The sequence below is a fragment of the Gopherus evgoodei genome, chromosome 11, assembly GCF_007399415.2.
Source record: "Gopherus evgoodei ecotype Sinaloan lineage chromosome 11, rGopEvg1_v1.p, whole genome shotgun sequence".
In the NCBI taxonomy this organism is placed as follows: domain Eukaryota; kingdom Metazoa; phylum Chordata; order Testudines; family Testudinidae; genus Gopherus; species Gopherus evgoodei.
The window spans coordinates 41615063-41632048 of record NC_044332.1 but is presented as its reverse complement, the minus strand read 5'-3'; the positions used below and the strand labels follow the sequence as shown (position 1 = coordinate 41632048).

Here is a 16986-nt window from a genome sequence, read left to right as displayed (position 1 = left end):
CCCTTTGGCCTCTCCTCGGCCCCTCGAGTATTCACAAAGTGTATGGCAGTAGTCGCCTCCTACCTCCGCCACCATCGAGTTCACGTTTTCCCGTATCTCGACGACTGGCTTATTCGAGGGACCTCCGAGGCTCAGGTTGCCGCACACGTAAGTGTCATCAAGGACCTATTTTCCCATCTAGGTCTGATCCTCAACCTAGACAAGTCCATTCTGCTTCCTATGCAGAGGATAGAATTCATCGGGGCCATGCTGGACTCGAATCTTGCAACGGCCAGTCTACCTCCATAGAGGTTCCAGGCTATAGTCTCTCTCATCCAGAGGCTACAAGCCTTCCCAACAACCTCTGTCCATACCACCCTCATCCTACCTGGCCACATGGCAGTGTGCACTTTCGTGACAAAGCACGCGAGACTACGCATGCGCCCTCTCCAGACTTGGCTTGCCTCGGTTTATCGTCCACGCAGGGATGCCCTGGACATGGTAGTCACAATCCCAACAAAAACCCTGGACTCCCTCAACTGCTGGCTGACACCTTCCCTGGTGTGTGCCGGTTGCCTGTTCCACCCACCACAGCCTTCGGTGTCGTTAACGACGGACGCTTCATCTCTGGGCTGGGGTGCACACTTAGGGCACCTTCACACCCAGGGCCTTTGGTCCTTGCAAGAGTTGGCTCTGCATATCAATGTTCGCGAACTGAGAGCGGTCCGCTTGGCATGCCAAGCCTTCCAACACCATCTACAGGGCCGTTGTGTTGCGATTTTCACGATCAACACAACGGCCATGTATTACATAAACAAACAGGGGGGCACACGGTCTTCTCCCCTTTGCCAAGAGGCGATGCGACTGTGGGACTTCTGTATAGCCCGCTCAATAGACCTCGTAGCCTCCTTCCTTCCGGGAGTCCAGAACTCTCTCGCAGATCGCCTGAGCAGATCCTTCCTGTCCCACGAATGGTCCATCCGTCCAGACATCCTTCTTTTTGTATTCCGGAAGTGGGGCTTTCCCCAGATAGAACTATTTGCCTCCAGGGAAAACAGGAAATGCCAGGTATTCTGCTCCCTTCAAGGCCGTTCCCGGGGCTCTCTCTCGGACGCGTTCCTGATCCCCTGGAAGGGACATCTTCTTTATGCCTTTCCACCCTTTCCCCTAGTGCACAGAGTCGTGCTCAAGCTCTGCAGGGACAGGGACAGACTGATACTGATAGCCCCCGCATGGCCGAGACAACACTGGTATCCCATGCTGCTCGACCTATCCCTAACGACCCCGATACCACTGCCACTCTGCCCGGATCTTATAACGCAGGACTTCGGCAGGCTTCACCATCCAGACCTGCAGTCCCTGCACCTGAAGGCGTGGCTACTGTCTGGCTGAACCAATCCGAGCTCCGCTGCTCTGCCCAGGTCCGACAGGTCCTTTTGGGAAGTAGGAAACCCTCCACGAGGACGACATACCTCGCCAAGTAGAAGCGGTTTTCTCTTTGGTGTACACAACGTTCCCTAGTTCCAGAGGCCGTTTCGATCCCTCTTATCCTGGAATACTTGTGGTACCTCAAGGAACAAGGTTTGGCACTCTCGTCAGTAAGGGTGCATTTATCCGCCATCTCCACCTTCCATCAAAGGGAGGCGAACAGTTCCACCTTCTCTCACCCGATGGTTTCGAGATTCCTTAAGGGCTTGGAGCGCCTATACCCACCGGTTAAGCCTCCTTCCCCTACCTGGGATCTCAACCTTGTTCTGGCTTGGCTCACAGCCCCACCCTCTGAGCCCTTGGCCACTTGCTCGTTGCTGTACCTGTCCTGGAAGACGGCCTTCCTGGTGGCTATCACATCGGCCAGGCGGGTTTCAGAGTTCCGTGCTTTGATGGCGGACCCCCCGTATACGATCTTCCACAAAGACAAGGTGCAACTACGCTCACATCCGGCTTTCCTCCCCAAGGTGGTCTCGGCCTTCCACATTAATCAGGATATCTTCCTACCGGTCTTCTTCCCGAAGCCGCACGCATCAAGCAGGGACCAACAGCTTCACACCCTGGATGTCCGTCGAGCCCGCGCCTTTTACATCCAGAGGACAAAGCCCTTCAGGCGCTCACCCCAGTTATTTATAGCGGTGGCGGAGCGTATGGAAGGTATGCCTATATCGGCTCAGAGGCTCTCATCATGGGTAACGTCCTGTATCCAGATGTGCTACGACTTGGCCCACATCCCGATTGGCCATCTTACCGCCCACTCTACTCGGGCTCAAGCCTCGTCGACCACCTTCCTGGCACACATCCCCATCCAGGAGATATGCCGCGCAGCTACCTGGTCGTCAGTGCATACGTTCACTTCTCACTATGCGCTCGTGGCCCAATCAAGAGACGATGCCGCCTTTGGCTCAGCGGTCCTGCACTCCGCAGCGTCTCACTCTGACCCCACCGCCTTGGTAAGGCTTGGGAATCACCTACTGGAATGGATATGAGCAAGCACTCGAAGAAGAAAAGACAGTTACTCACCTTTGTAACTGTTGTTCTTCGAGATGTGTTGCTCATATCCATTCCACATCCACCCTCCTTCCCCACTGTCGGAGTAGCCGGCAAGAAGGAACTGAGGAGCGGCGGCCCGGCAGGGGTATATAACCGGCGCCATAGCGGCGCCACTCCAGGGGGCACCCTGCTGGCCCACCGAGTGTTGCCAGGGTAAAAGTCTCCGACGAACGTGCATGCGGCGCGCGCACACCTACTGGAATGGATATGAGCAACACATTTCGAAGAACAACAGTTACAAAGGTGAGTAACCGTCTTTTTCAGTTATCTAGCAAAGTCTATGCTCGGTCACTTCTTTCTTCATGTTGATGTTGTTTCTGTCCTTTCAGTGTTGGAGCATTAATTTCCTCCAGCCTCTCTTTTCTGATTTTATCAAAATCCAGCATTGGTTCACTTCTTGATTTGTGCTACTTGGCCATTTCGCTCTTTTGTTGACAATGATCTCTGGTTTTCTCAGGTTGCCTGCACGGTTGCATGACACTGACCTCAGGTTGACACAGCACACCCTGCAGAGCAAGTTGCCTGCAGTGTAGCTAAGGTCTTCTTAGACTCCCTTTATGCCACTCAGAATAGTTATCAATTTGCCTATATTCTCCATATTGTGTTGGGTTGGCAGGCTATACACAAGTGTATGCCGAGCCAGTATTTGTAGGTCTCAGAGGTGGATTGTTACTACTATTGGTTTCATTGTTTTCACTTTAACCTTGCAATTCACTTTAAAGGTATGGAGATAAAAACTAGACACCCTATTACAAATAAGGGCATACTGTTGTTTGGCATGCTGATAGGATTGCCTGTTGCTGTGCCCACTGTTAGCAGAAAGAGCAAGCCTGGAGGTAGTTCCCATTAGAGTGACACAAAGGAGGCAGCTGAGATCAGTTCCTGGGAAAGGGATAGTGTAGTAAAGTATCAACCAGGAATAAAAGAAAGGAGGTCCCCCTCATTGCCCCCAAATTTGTGTTTACTTTTTGTGTATTCCAGGATGAGTTTCCTGAAAAGCTCACACATCTACAAAGGGGCAATTCCCACACAGGGTTCCAAAATGAGAAATCAGACCAAAAAGCTATGCGAGTTTTTAAAATATTTTTTTAGCCAAACTTATGATTTTCAAAAATCTGTTTTATGAATTTGTGAGATTAGCAATACTGTAATTAGCGTATTTTCTATATAATTTCCCCATTCCTTTCTAGGACCTGATCCAATGCCCATTGAACCAGGTCCTTAAACCATCCGTACAATATCCTTGCCCTTTTTCAAAACTGAGTTTCATTAGCTGTCATTCTCCTAAGTCTTTAAATCCACCTGAAATGCCCCCAGGGTTACTAATCAAAAAAAGTAAGTATTGTCAGCAAACTTCACCAACTTGCTGTCCACTTCTTCTCCAAATGATTAATTAGTAAGTTAAATAACACTGGTCCTATTACTGATCCCTGGGACTTTTCATTATTAACATGCATTCCTAATGCTATTTGCTTAGTGTTGCATAACCTGTACTTATCTAAGTGCTTGACTACTCTTTTTTCAGAGACTCTAAATCAGTCTGTCGTGTACTGAAGTTGGGCTCACCAGTCAGTAAATCCCCAAATCTCCATTCATTCCTTTTGTCAAAAAATAAATAAAATAAAATAAAATAAATAAAAAGGCACCATATTAGGGTTTCCAGTGTTCAGGGACAACTGCTCAACAGGGTTGATTGTAGCTCCATTATCTTACACTTAATTTATTTCAGAACCTTCAGATGAATACTATCAGAAACCTGATAGTAGGTTTCTCAAATTGCTCAATAAATTCCTCCTTGGATAATTCAGTTTCTGTAAAGGCCATACTCTGATTTCTCATTAAAAGAACCTTTGGAATATGAATTTTCCCTTCTTTTTCTACAGTGATAGCCGGCTGATGCAAAAACCAAAACATTCTTCTTCCTTTTTAATTGCCTCATTTGCCCATTGGTAATCCTGGTGGCTGACAGTCACATTCAGGCCTGGTCTACATTTAAAATGTAGGTTGATTTAGCTACATTGGTCATGGGTATGAAAAATCCACACCCCTGGCAAATCTAGTTATGCTGACCTAATCCCCATTGTAGATGCTGGTAGGTCAATAGAAGAGTGCTTCTGTTTACCTAGCTACCATCGTTCAGAAAGGTGGTGGTACTACAGCAACAGAAAGAATTCCTTCTGTCAGTGTAGATCTACACCACTGAGTTATGACAACATAGTTATGGCACTATAGCTATGGCAGTATAGTCCCTATAATGTAGATGTATCCTAAGCCTTTCGCGTTCAACAGAAAATCATGGGATCCATGACTTACATGACCAGTGTGGGAAAACTCAAGTGGTCAGGTTCTGCTCTCACTTGCACAAGTTTTAAACTGGTGTCTGATGACTCCTGATTATACTGGTGTCTGTGGGAGCAGAATTAGGCCCAGAATTTTTCAGATTATTCTGCCTTGTTTTTTCTCTGTGAATTCTAATCCTTTCTGCATGGGAGAATAAAGTTTAATGCATCTAGGAATGTATTATTTCTGCAGTGTGATCTAAATTTTTCCTAGTGGAGTACTTCAGAATGTTGATTACCTAGCTGATGTAGGAGCCTAAATTCCATTTGACTTTCAATGAGACCAAGCAGCAGCCTCTGGAGCTGCAGGCAGAATTTAAAGGGCTCCTCCAGGCTACCTGCCATGGTAGGGAGCTCGGAGGAGCCTGGAGCTGTGAGCTGGGATTTAAAGAGCTTGGGTCTCCCCAACCCAAGCCCTTTAAATCCCTGCCGCAGAAGCCGATGCGGTCTGGTATGGCGTACTGGCTCTTGCTGATACGCCATACCAGACCGGACTGGCTTACTTTCACCTCTGCTCTCCCCTAAAAAGAGAATCATAATTATAGAATCATAGAAATGAAGGGATGGAAGGGACCTTGAGTTGAGGGCCCTGCACGGTACCTAGTATTCCAAACCATCCCTAATAGGTGCTTGTTTAACCCATTCTTTGAAACCTCCAGTAATGGAGATTCCATAATCTTGGAAGCCTGTTCCAATGTTTAGCTATCCTTATAGTCAGAAAGGTTTTCCTAATATCTAACCTAAATCTTCCTTGCTGCAGGTTAAGCTCCTTACTTCTTGTCCTATCTTCCATGGACCTGGACAACAATTGATCCCTGTCCTCTTTGTAACAGCCCTTAATATATTTGAAGATTGTTATCAGGTCCCCCCATAGTCTTCTTTTCTCAAGACTAAACATGCCCAGTGTTTTTAACCTTTCCTCATAGGTCAGGTTTTCTAGACCTTTTATCATTTTTTTGCTGTCTTCTGGACTCTCCAGTTTGTCCACATCTTTCCTAACGTGTGGCACTCAGAACTAAACACAATACTCCAACTGAAGCCTCACCAGTGCCAAGTATAGCAAGTTAATTATCTCCCATATCTTACATACAACACTCCTGGTAATACACCCCAGAATGATATTAGCCTTTTTCACAACTGCATCACATTGTTGACTGGAACTCTATTTTTGATCCACTATAACCCTCAGATCGTTTTCAGCAATTCTAATGCCTAGCCAGTTTTTCCCCATTTTGTAGCTGTGCATTTGATTTTTTCTTCTTCAGTGTAGTACTATGCATTTTTCTTTATTAAATTTCATCGTGTTGCTTTCAGACTAATTCTCCAATTTATTAAGTTTGTTTTGAATCCTTATCTTGTCCTCCAAAGTATATGCAATCCATCCCAGCTTGGTGTCATACACAAATTTTATAAGCATACTTCTCACTCCATTATCCAAGTCATCAATGAAAATATTGATTAGTACCGGACACAGGGCAGACCCCAGCAGGACTCCAGTAGATACATCCTCTTAGTTTGACAGTGAACCATTGAAAGACTGTGCCATTGAAAGAGTAGTTATCAATCAGTTTTGAACCCACCTAATAATAATTTCATCTAGATCACATTTACCTAGTCTGTTTGTGAGAATATCACGTGGGGACTGTGTCAAAAGCCTTACTAAAATTAAGGCCTTGTCTATATTATGAGCTAAATCGGCGCCACTGCAAGTGATGCAGCTGCATTGATTTAGCAGGTCTAGTGAGGACACGATAAGTCGACAGGAGAGCACTCTTTTGTCAACTTAATTAATCCACCTCAATGAGAGGTAGAAGCTATGTTGATGGGAGAGAGTCTCTCGTTGACACAGAGCTGGGTAGACACCGCTTTAAGTCAATGTAAGCTACATTAAGTTATGTTATTATCTTACATTGACTTAGAGTGCTAGTATAGGTAAGGCATAAGATATATCAAGTCTACTACTTTTCCCTTACCCATTAGGTCAAAGTTGTCAAAGTTGGATGCCTCAAGTTAGGCTTGTAAATCCATATTTAGACGTCTAAATATAAAGGTCTGGTTTTAAGAGATATTGAGAACTCTCAACTCTCACTGACTTCAGTGGAATCTGAAAGTGCCCAGCACCTCTCAGGATAAGGCCACTTATATTTAAGTACCCAACTTTGAAAATGTTTGCCAATATTATTAAATGCATCATGAGAATTAGTGACTGTTGTGCTGCTTCCTGAGTCCCATTGCTGTCTTTGTCAGAAGAGATAATTAACTGTGTTCCATTTTCTTTCCTTAATCATAAGTAAGGGCCAGATTTTCGAAAGAGCTCCATGCCAGATGTTAAAGTGCTAAGCACTCACAATTGAGGCCAGATTTTCCAAAGGCTACTCCCAGCAAATGCCACTGTGATTCTGATGGCCAAATTTTTAAATGAGCTCTTCACTCATCATGCAAAGCTCTTTTGAAAATCTGACTGCTTATTTAGGAGCCTATGTGGGAGCTGAATTTTTCTGAAAATCTGGCCCTAATTATGGGAGCTAACCCTTTCTGAAAATTCTGAACAAAGGCTGCAACATTTGCATTTCATGCCTGGTATGTTTTGCGAATTCCAGTGGTATGTGGCCCTGTATGTTTGCTTGTAAATCCCACATTCCACCCTTTTCATAGGAGAAGAAAAAGAAAGCAGTTTTCTATCTAAAAAGGCTATATTTAAATAAAGATAATGTTTTAGCCTTCTCAATTCCAACGTTATTAATAACCTTTAGGGAAAGGGAGGAATTGTGAACTAGTAGGAACAGGGAACATGGAAAACTGTGAAAAGACTGGAAAATTGTATATCAGTCAATTCCTGTTAAAAAGATTTTAGTGGCTCATGGTCAATCGAGGTCTAGAGGCTGAAAGTGGAAAAAGTCTTCCACAATTCTGGCTTGCAGTATACACAGAAAAGAACTCTATGTATCCACAAGCACACCCAAACTCTTTGGCATGTTCCCAGAGCACATAACAGTACTGTCTGGTTTTTTTTTGTTTTTGTGGGGGGATAGGGGTGTGAAACATTACTTTGCAAAGTTCTTAGTTGCAAATGGTTCAGAACAACCCTAAGGATAATCCTCAGGGTTGTGACTAGATGCTATTTTAAAGCAGCTCAGGTTCATTGTCGTTTTGAGATAGTTTATTATGTATAATACTTTTATTAGAGACAGTACTGTCCAGTGATTCTTTGGTTGCAGAATATGGGTAGCATTTTATCTCTGAGTTATATATTGTACATTAAATAAAATATTTATGTTCAAATTTAACGTATGATTTTGGGCAGAATATTTTGTCATGTTTCCAAATAACAATTTCTAAAGAATAAATTATTTTAAAAAACCCAGTAAATAAAACCCAATTTGTGGTATATGAACTGTACTACTCCAGAGATATTAGACATTTGAACTTGTCAGTAAATTCTTCATGCCACTTCTTGGAAGTTTTATTTAAACTGCTTAAATTGGCATGACTTTTACAACCAGCTTTGTAAAACTTGCAATTTAAATCAGATCTCTGGACCTGGGATAACATTTTCATATGTGCCTAAGTCCCATCTTCAGAAGCCCAAGTCCCTTTGAAAGTCAGAGTCCAAAAATTGTAGACTTCATTTGTGGATGTGGTGGTAAGATATGCATGTTATGTAATGTGTTTCCGTAGTGATGTACATGTGTCAAAGATATGTGTCAAGTTCAGTACTCAAAGTAACAGTGTAAAAGATTCCATGTCCTTGTTCAGTTTCAATTATTTTAATTGTAGGTGTTTTTGAAAAGTAAGTCTGTACATGTAGCTGCTATCACCAATTACTGTTCAAACAGTGCATTATATTATTCTGCTGTTACTCAAGAGCAGTGGGGCAAGTAGAAATAATTTCTTGTCAGTACGCTGCACTCATGGGAGGGACACAAAGCGGGGGGCACATGATCTCCCCACGTGACTCCTCCCAGCCCGGGCCCCAGTGCTCTCCCCGTCCCCTCCCCATGATCCACATCCATCCCATGTTACGTGGAGTGCGGGGGGGGGGTGGGGCTCTGTCCTCCCTGATGCACCAGAGACTTCTGCTGTACAGACCCCAGGCAGGAGGACTCAGGAGATGCAGCTGCGTGGAAAGGCAGGAGGCTAAGATGGGGGCGGTACAGCAGCACCGGAGGAATTGCTGGCGTTCTGCTCCTTTCCCTGCTGCAGTTTCCAGCCCCACCCTGCCCCACCAGCGCTGTCCTCCGGCATGGCTGCTGTATAGACAGAGGAAACACAGCTCCATGGAAGGGCAGGGGACGGGGCTGGGAGCAGGATCATCCTCTGTCTTTCTGGTACGCCATACCAGCTATAAATATCTTACTGGTACGGCATATCAGACCGTACCACTGTACTTGCACCACTGCTCTAGAGTCATTTTTGGTTATTAATAGAACTGAGTGAAGCTGGGAAAGAATGACAAACAAATGAAATTCACAGATATGAGTACTGTATTTGTATTATAGTTCCATGTGATATTTGTCCCTCCAAAAAAATGGGTTTTATTTTTTCAAAATATGAGGGATTGAAAATTATTCACAGTGATGCATGTAAAACTCAAAAAGTTACTCAAGCAAATCTCTTACCCATCCTGCTACACATTTCCACTATCTGTAAAATGAAAGCAATGATATTTGCTGAAGATGAAGTCTGAAAATATACAGGATTTAAGATGTTTTCATCCCCAGAAATATAGGTAGGTAATTGATATTAGCCTCATTTCCAGAAAAGGTGCAACTAGATGAGAGGGTCCTGTGGTCTAGTAGATTAGGCCTTAGTGGCAATCAGAAGACCTAGGAATTAATCTACATTAATCCTGACCTGTGACTTTGGGCAAATCAGTTAACCACTGTAAGCCTTAGTTTTTCCATCTGTAAAATGACATTGGTAGCATTTATCTGCTTGATAGTTAGGGATCATGCAGCAGAATCTGTGTGGGTAGACCTTCTTGTCAGTGCAGAGTCCCATTGGCTTCAGGAGTCTGCTCATATGAATTGGGGCCTACATAAGGGGTCTTTTATTGGTCTGATTAAATTCAGTGGGAGCAGGACTGGGCCTTAAATAATATTGGCGAAGTTTATATAAGTGTAAAGTATTAAGACAAGCAGAGGTGGAATAAAAACCTGGGAAATCCTAGTTCCCCACCCTCTGCTTAATCCACTAGACCATGTGGCTTTGAGGAGTGGTGTACAAGCTGGTCCTCCCGTTGGCTTTTACAGACTTCCTGAGTTTGAATTTTCAAGGGAAAGTGGCTTTTCACAGCCTTCTGAAAGTGAAAAACATTTAGTGTTAACTCTTGTCGCATTTTATAAAAGCATTCTAATTTCACAGAAGTTTCACAATCTCAATCTAGTCTCTCTCTCACACACACACACACACAAAGCTATAATGACAAATATTTTGCTCCATCGTAGGTCAGTACTAATGTATTTAATATCAAGGAATTTCATCATTACAGGAAATGTGACTGATCTGTTTTTTCAGAATTGATCATGTGCAGATAACTGGAATAAAACATTAGGACAAAACTTGTGTGTTCCCGTAATTCTCTGATGGTACAGAGGAAAATAACAATATTTAAACTCTATATTTTACTTTAATTTTTAGGCAGCAAACCAACAACCAGACTTCTCCTGCAGAGCCTGATTTTCTTGACAAACAAATGAAAAAGGTACTATTAACTTCAGATTCAAATTCCTGAGTCCACAGTTCTGCTTGGCATAGTCATCAAAATATGAAACTTAGTGATGTTTTGAAGTCTTTGAGACAATAGCCTGCTTCCTAAGAACTTTAGTTCTGTAGAAAGACAGGGAGTATGGTGAATAAGAGAATCAAAAGGCTGGAAATTTGCTGCTGAGAATAAATGCTAGCTACTCCCTGAGGTGATTTGTCTGTGCACTTCACTTTCTACAGATGTTAGTCTCTTTTTTAGTAAGGACCTGAGGTTCTTTGGTAGCACTTTGATATCCTGCTCGAATTCAATATGTGAAATGGAGGAGTCGCTCTGTGATTTGGAGCACAGTGTAGTCTTTGAAGTCTGATCCAATTTTTGCTGCTTACCATTTGATGTTGAAAGGATGAAATGAAGAAAATGTACAGTTTTTACCAGTAACTCTGCTGAGCATATGTAAGATTAAAAAACCAAAATCCCTTGGATGATGTACTTAGAAATGTTAAGCAGATTAATACCTTCCTATAGCCTTTTTCTAAAAATACGAATTAACTATGAGAGGAAATCAGCATACAGTGCATGCTGTGATTAACTGCGTGAGTATGGGGTAAATAAGTTAGAGGGGGAAAAATATACAAATGTTTATGACACAGGTGCTTAGTCACCATGGCTAAAAGCCACAAGAATGTTGTGTGACTTCAATCTAGCACTAGACATTTTACAATGAAGCGTACAAAATATACATTTGTTTTCTGTTAGATCGTGGTTAAAAGTTGACTTCACTGAGTGGAATACTTATACTATTTTATGTTTCTGAAACATTGTTCCTTATTCAAAAAGGATTCGGATGAGATTCCCACATCTCAGTTTCTTCTAAAGCATTCACTGCAAATGAATGATTCACAGCCTATAAGCCAATCCCTTGCACTTGCAAATCATCAATTATCAAGTTCCCTGGGATCCCCTAAAAACCAAGGTAAGAAATATATTAAAGTAATGAAGTTTTTTTTTTTAGTATTTACAAGATACATGTTGTCTGCATGTAAGTTTATATATTGATGAGTTCTTTTAACAGTCCACTGAAAGACAGGAAACATACCATAGTAACTATTTATTTAATATTTGCTATCTGAAAATGTACAATTTATTTGAACTTACATTGTCAAATGCACTTAAGTACAATATGGAGACAGAAGTATGGTGTGATAACATTCTGTTAAGAACATGAGCCATGATCATCACTCCATGAAAACACCCTTTTAATGTAACAAAATTGGCATCAGAGAACTCTACCTCTCCCTCTGGCTGCAAGCATCACAAACTGGAAGTTATGAAACCCCTTATGTCTGGCAGAATGAAAGACAACTGATTTGTTTGCATTCAGAGAGGTTCAGTGGTTTCCCCAGGAATTGAAATTGGAGGGGGTGTTTGCATTTACAGTGGGGGTATCAGGACCAATGAGATAAATAAAAGAGAGATGAATAAAGTAAACTTTTTGTTAGGATTATGCAAATTTAACATAAGAATAATGCAAGTTACACCAAACACATAACAGGTCTAGATTTCTAAAAATGTATACATTTAAAAAAAGAGTATTTAATTTAAATTGACTTTTGAAAAGTAAGCCATCATGGAGTAAGAGGAAAGTCCTCTCATGGATCAGTAACTGGTTAAAAGATGGGAAACAAAGGGTAGGAATAAATTATCAGTTGTCAGAATGGAGAGAGATAAATAGTGGTATCCCTGAGGGGTCGGTATTGGGACTATTACTGTTCAACATATTCATAAATTATCTGGAAAAATGAGTAAACAATGAGGTGGCAAAATTTGCAGATGATACAAAACTATTCAAGATAGTTAAGTTCCAGGCAGATTGCGAAGAATTACAAAGGAATCTCATAAAACTGGGTGACTGGGCAACAAAAATGGCAGATGAAATTTAATGTTGATAAATGCAAAGTAATGCACATTGGAAAGCAATCTCAACTCTACATACAAAATGATAGCATCTGAATTAGCTGTTAACACTCATGAAAGATCTTGGAGTCATTGTGGATAGTTCTCTGAAAACATCCACTCAATGTGCAGCAGCAGTCACAAAACCAAACAATGTTGGGAATCATTAAGAAAAGGATGGATAAGACAGAAAATATCATATTGTCTCTATATAAATCCATGGTACGTGCACACCTTGAACAGTGTGTGCAGATCTGGTCACACATCCTAAAAATATATATATTGGAATTGGAAAAGGTACAGAGATGGGCAACTAAAATAATCAGGGGTATGAAATAGGAGGAGAGATTAAAATGACTGGGAATTTTCAGCTTAGAAAAGAGATGACTAATGGGGATATGATAGAAGTCTACAAAATCTTGACTGGTGCAAAGAAATTGAATGAGGAAATTTTATTTAATCCTTCACATAACACGAGAACTAGCAGTCACACAATGAAATTAATAGGCAGCAGGTTTTAAAAAAACAAAGGGAAGTACTTCTTCACACAATATAAAGTCAACCCAAGGAACTCTTTGCCAGGGGATGCTGTGAAGACCAAAACTATAACAGGATTATAAAAAGAACTAGATAAATTCCTGGAGAACAGGTCCATCTGTGGCTATTAGCCAGGATGGGGAGGGATGCAATGCCATGCTCTGAGTGTCCCTAGCCTGTTTGCCAGAAGCTGGGAATGGGCAACAGGGGATGGTCACTTGATGATTCCCTGTTCTGTTCATTCCCTCTGAAGCACCTGGCCTTGACCACTGTTGTAAGACAGGGTACTGGGCTATATGGACCATTGGTCTGACCCAGTATGACCATTCTTATGTAAAAATTAATAATAATAAAAATGTTTAGTACAGAAACTCCCCAACATAATGACCTCCCAAGATAACAACAATGTGAGATAACAACCTTGGCAAATAATGCATTTAAAAAATCTTGGCCTACTAGGAAACATTTATTTAAGTTTCCATTCCCAGTCACAAATCTAGCATTCTGGAGCAAAGTGACTAAAATATAGTCCAACAAACAAATGTTTAGTTAACATGCCCTTCACTTTTCCCTCCACCGCACTCCACTCACCGGTGTTGTCCTTGGTCAGTGGAGATTCAGAGTTCAGAGGGTGCTTTCACATTAGTACACCTGCCAGGTGGGGGGCAAGAAGATACCTTGCTTGTTCCTCCAGCGGCTCACTGTTTGTTCTGGCCACGTCTGTTCGTTGTGCCACCATTCACTCCACCACTCTGTTGCCAATGACCCTGCGCAGTCACCTTCAGCTGCCCTGCCACTGTGACCTCTGTGAGTTGGTCTCTTGAGGTTCCACCAGCTCTCAGTGATTTCAGCTGAGCTCTCAGTGCGGGAGCCTCGCTCGCTGCTAGTGCAGTCTGGGCTGTCTCTTACACAAAAACACTGTACCCACAGGAACAGTGTCCCCACAACAGGACTAAGCACTTAGACCTGATTATCAGTGATTTCAGCTGCAGTGGTCACTTAACAGAACAAAAGTTTCTCTATGGAGCCTAATCAGCTCTGTCTTTAAACAGTGGAGAGGGACAGGTCCCCACCCTCTCTCTTGATGCCTTCAAATCATCACAGGTCAAGTACAGTTCTACTGCCCTTTACTCATACAATAAGAACAACATTTCATCCCCCATTCAAGTGGTTTGTAACCCAACCCCAGCCAAAATCTATCACTTGGACAACACAGATCTGTTTGCTGGATACCTAGGTAGGTTAGGTTTGAATGTAAATATAATCTGGCCCTGAAGCCTTTCCCCACAGCCCCAGCTCATCACTAGCTGTCAGGGAGAGCTCATTTAGACTTTGCTTACAAATCATCATTTGAAATTATTAGGTTGGCCAACATCACAGAAATGAATGCACTGACATCATAAAAAACAACAGCTGTATAAGGAAGCAAGGAAGCTAGTCTATGTTCATACTTTTAAAATCTATTATACTTTTTCAGATACACATATTTTATCATACACTCTATAAGCTTTTAAAGTGTGTATTAGTGTTTCAGTTTAAATTCGGATTTCCAAACAGTCACTAAATTGGTATATAATTAGCTCACAAAACTTGGGGGGTGTTGGGGAAATTCAGGGGGAGTGTACACCCCCCCCCAGGAGGGGTGTAGGGAAATCACTGGAGAGGTTCATTCTGCAACACAGTGAGGCCTACAACAATGCTAAAATCTACCCAATGTGTTTCTTACTCTGTTTAATAATCTATACCTTCTTGTCTTGGTTGGTAATTTCTTTTATCAGTTTAAAAATGTAAAATGAAGCACCCCAGGCTGTTTTAACAGGTCCATATTTCCAGTGTTCCAAGAAATCAATATCAGAAATTGTTACTTATCAAAATGCTTGTCTCCATTGTTATCATGGAGCTTGTATTTGCAGATCACTGAAAGCAGGGTTCAGTATGGGGCCATAAATTATTACCCACAGTTCAAGATAGAAAAGGTTGATATTTTGATATCTTTTATCAGACCCCAAATTTAAATGCTAATACACAGGCTTTCAGGCTATTCCTGAAAATGAGGTAAGGTTGCCAGGTGTCTGATTTTCAACCAGACCAGTCAAAAAGGGAAGCAGTAACCTGCAGTAACCAGCCTCTGCCATCGGGGGTGGAAAGAGCAGCAGCTGCTGCAGAAGCCTGACGGACAGAACTGGCTGGCTCCCGGAACAAGCTCCAAAGTAGGTACCAGCGCCATCTGGGGTGGTAACCTGTTTCCCACTCTCCCTGCCCCGCTGTGCCCTGATTTCCCTGTCCCCTTGCTCCAGGGGCAGGAAATACCCCACCTCCCATGCTGAGCCCCAATTTCCCCACCCCAGCCCCTTGCTCCAAGGATGGACCCTCCCACACCACACTGTGCCCTGATTTCCCCTTCCCAGCCCCTCATTCCAGGGAATGACCCCTGCCATGCCCCGCTGTGCACCTGCTGCCTGCAGGTGAGTCCTGGGGGTGAAGGAGAGAGTGATGGGAGTGGGGGTGGAGAGCGAGTGATGGGGGAGGACAGATGAGGTAGGAGCGTGGCCTCAGAGGAAGAAGCAGGGCAAGAGTATTCCGTTTTCAGGGATTAGAAAGTTGGCAACCCTAAAATGAGGCCTTTCTATGCTGAGCTTTTTATATATGCTAATTAATCTGATTGTGCAATTAAATGTACCATAGTATTACTATTGTACACTTTTCCTACAGAGCCAATAGGACAATAATAATTTTTCTGCACACTTAGGCCCTGATCCTGCCAACCCACATGTGCATAATGTTTACACTGAGGTCAATGAAACTAGTCACATATATAGTTAAGAAGGCGCATAGATGTTGGCAGGATCAGGTCCTTATGTTTTAGGCAATTGCACAAATTTAGCATTTTTCATCCTTTGTAGATACACAGTTGTTTTCAACTGCAAATACAGAGTTCTACATAAACACAATAGGTTGGGAATTCATTATACTCTTGTTATAAGTTTCAGTCCCCAGGGGATTTGAATTTGTGGAATGGGATTGCAGAAGGTGTGTGCATTACAGTGGAAAACTTTGAAATGATTTTAACAATAAATGTGCCAAACAAAAATATTTTCATTGCACTATACCGTCTTAAGAGAAGCACTAATGGTCAAGTTCTGTCACTCCAAATCTCACTGAATAGTTAGTACCTTTCTCTGTGAGTAGTCCCATTGAAATCAATGGTATTAGGTATGGAGTAAAGTTATTATTTGGAGGGATTAAACATGGCAGAATTAGGCCCTCAGCAAGTGTGTGATTCAGGGTCCATTACCCAAAAATTAAGATTTGACTTTTTAAAATAACAGTGATTGGTATTCCTCTATTTAAAAGCTTGTTTTGAAGAAGAGATAATTGAAACATTGATTTGATCTATTCAAGAAATAAATATGTGAAAAGAACAAGCACACAGCCACAAAGAAATAAAAATCTCAGTGAAGCATTTTAAGTATTTAAGATTGGAAATGATATAAATCACACTTAAATGAATAACTGTTAAAGAAATAAACCTGTTGAAGAATAATAGCCTCTTCCAGTGCTTTATGAAAACATAGTTCTTCAGTCAGACATTCAAATGCTTTCACACCCCAGTGAATTCTTTATTTACTCCCAGTCCATGATATGTAGTTTTTTAGGCACCCAGTGCTGTAGCACTTATGAAAACCAAAATGAAAAATGGCAAATATAGAGCATTATCTTTGGGGTAAGTATGGTGTAAATATGTTTATGTTATAACTTTTTTAATATAATATATAAATTATTATTCACAAAAAAGCAATATATACTATGTGATCCAAAGAACATGATGATGATGCCTTTTTTTCCTGATGAAACATTACACTGCAAATTTTATAAACTGATTCTAAATCATTTTAGAACTATGTTACAAACAGGACTGTCCCAAGGGGA

The 16986-nt window shown here is 42.1% G+C and overlaps 1 protein-coding gene across 1 annotated transcript in view; it reads left to right on the top strand.

Moving 5' to 3' along the window:
• Positions 1-16986, top strand: part of MYO3B (myosin IIIB) — a 394363-nt gene that overhangs the window by 275104 nt on the left and 102273 nt on the right. The window contains exons 32-33 of the mRNA XM_030580743.1: positions 10500-10563; positions 11404-11539. The gene's annotated coding sequence lies outside the window, so the exon portion shown is untranslated. The remainder of the gene's footprint in view (positions 1-10499; positions 10564-11403; positions 11540-16986) is intronic.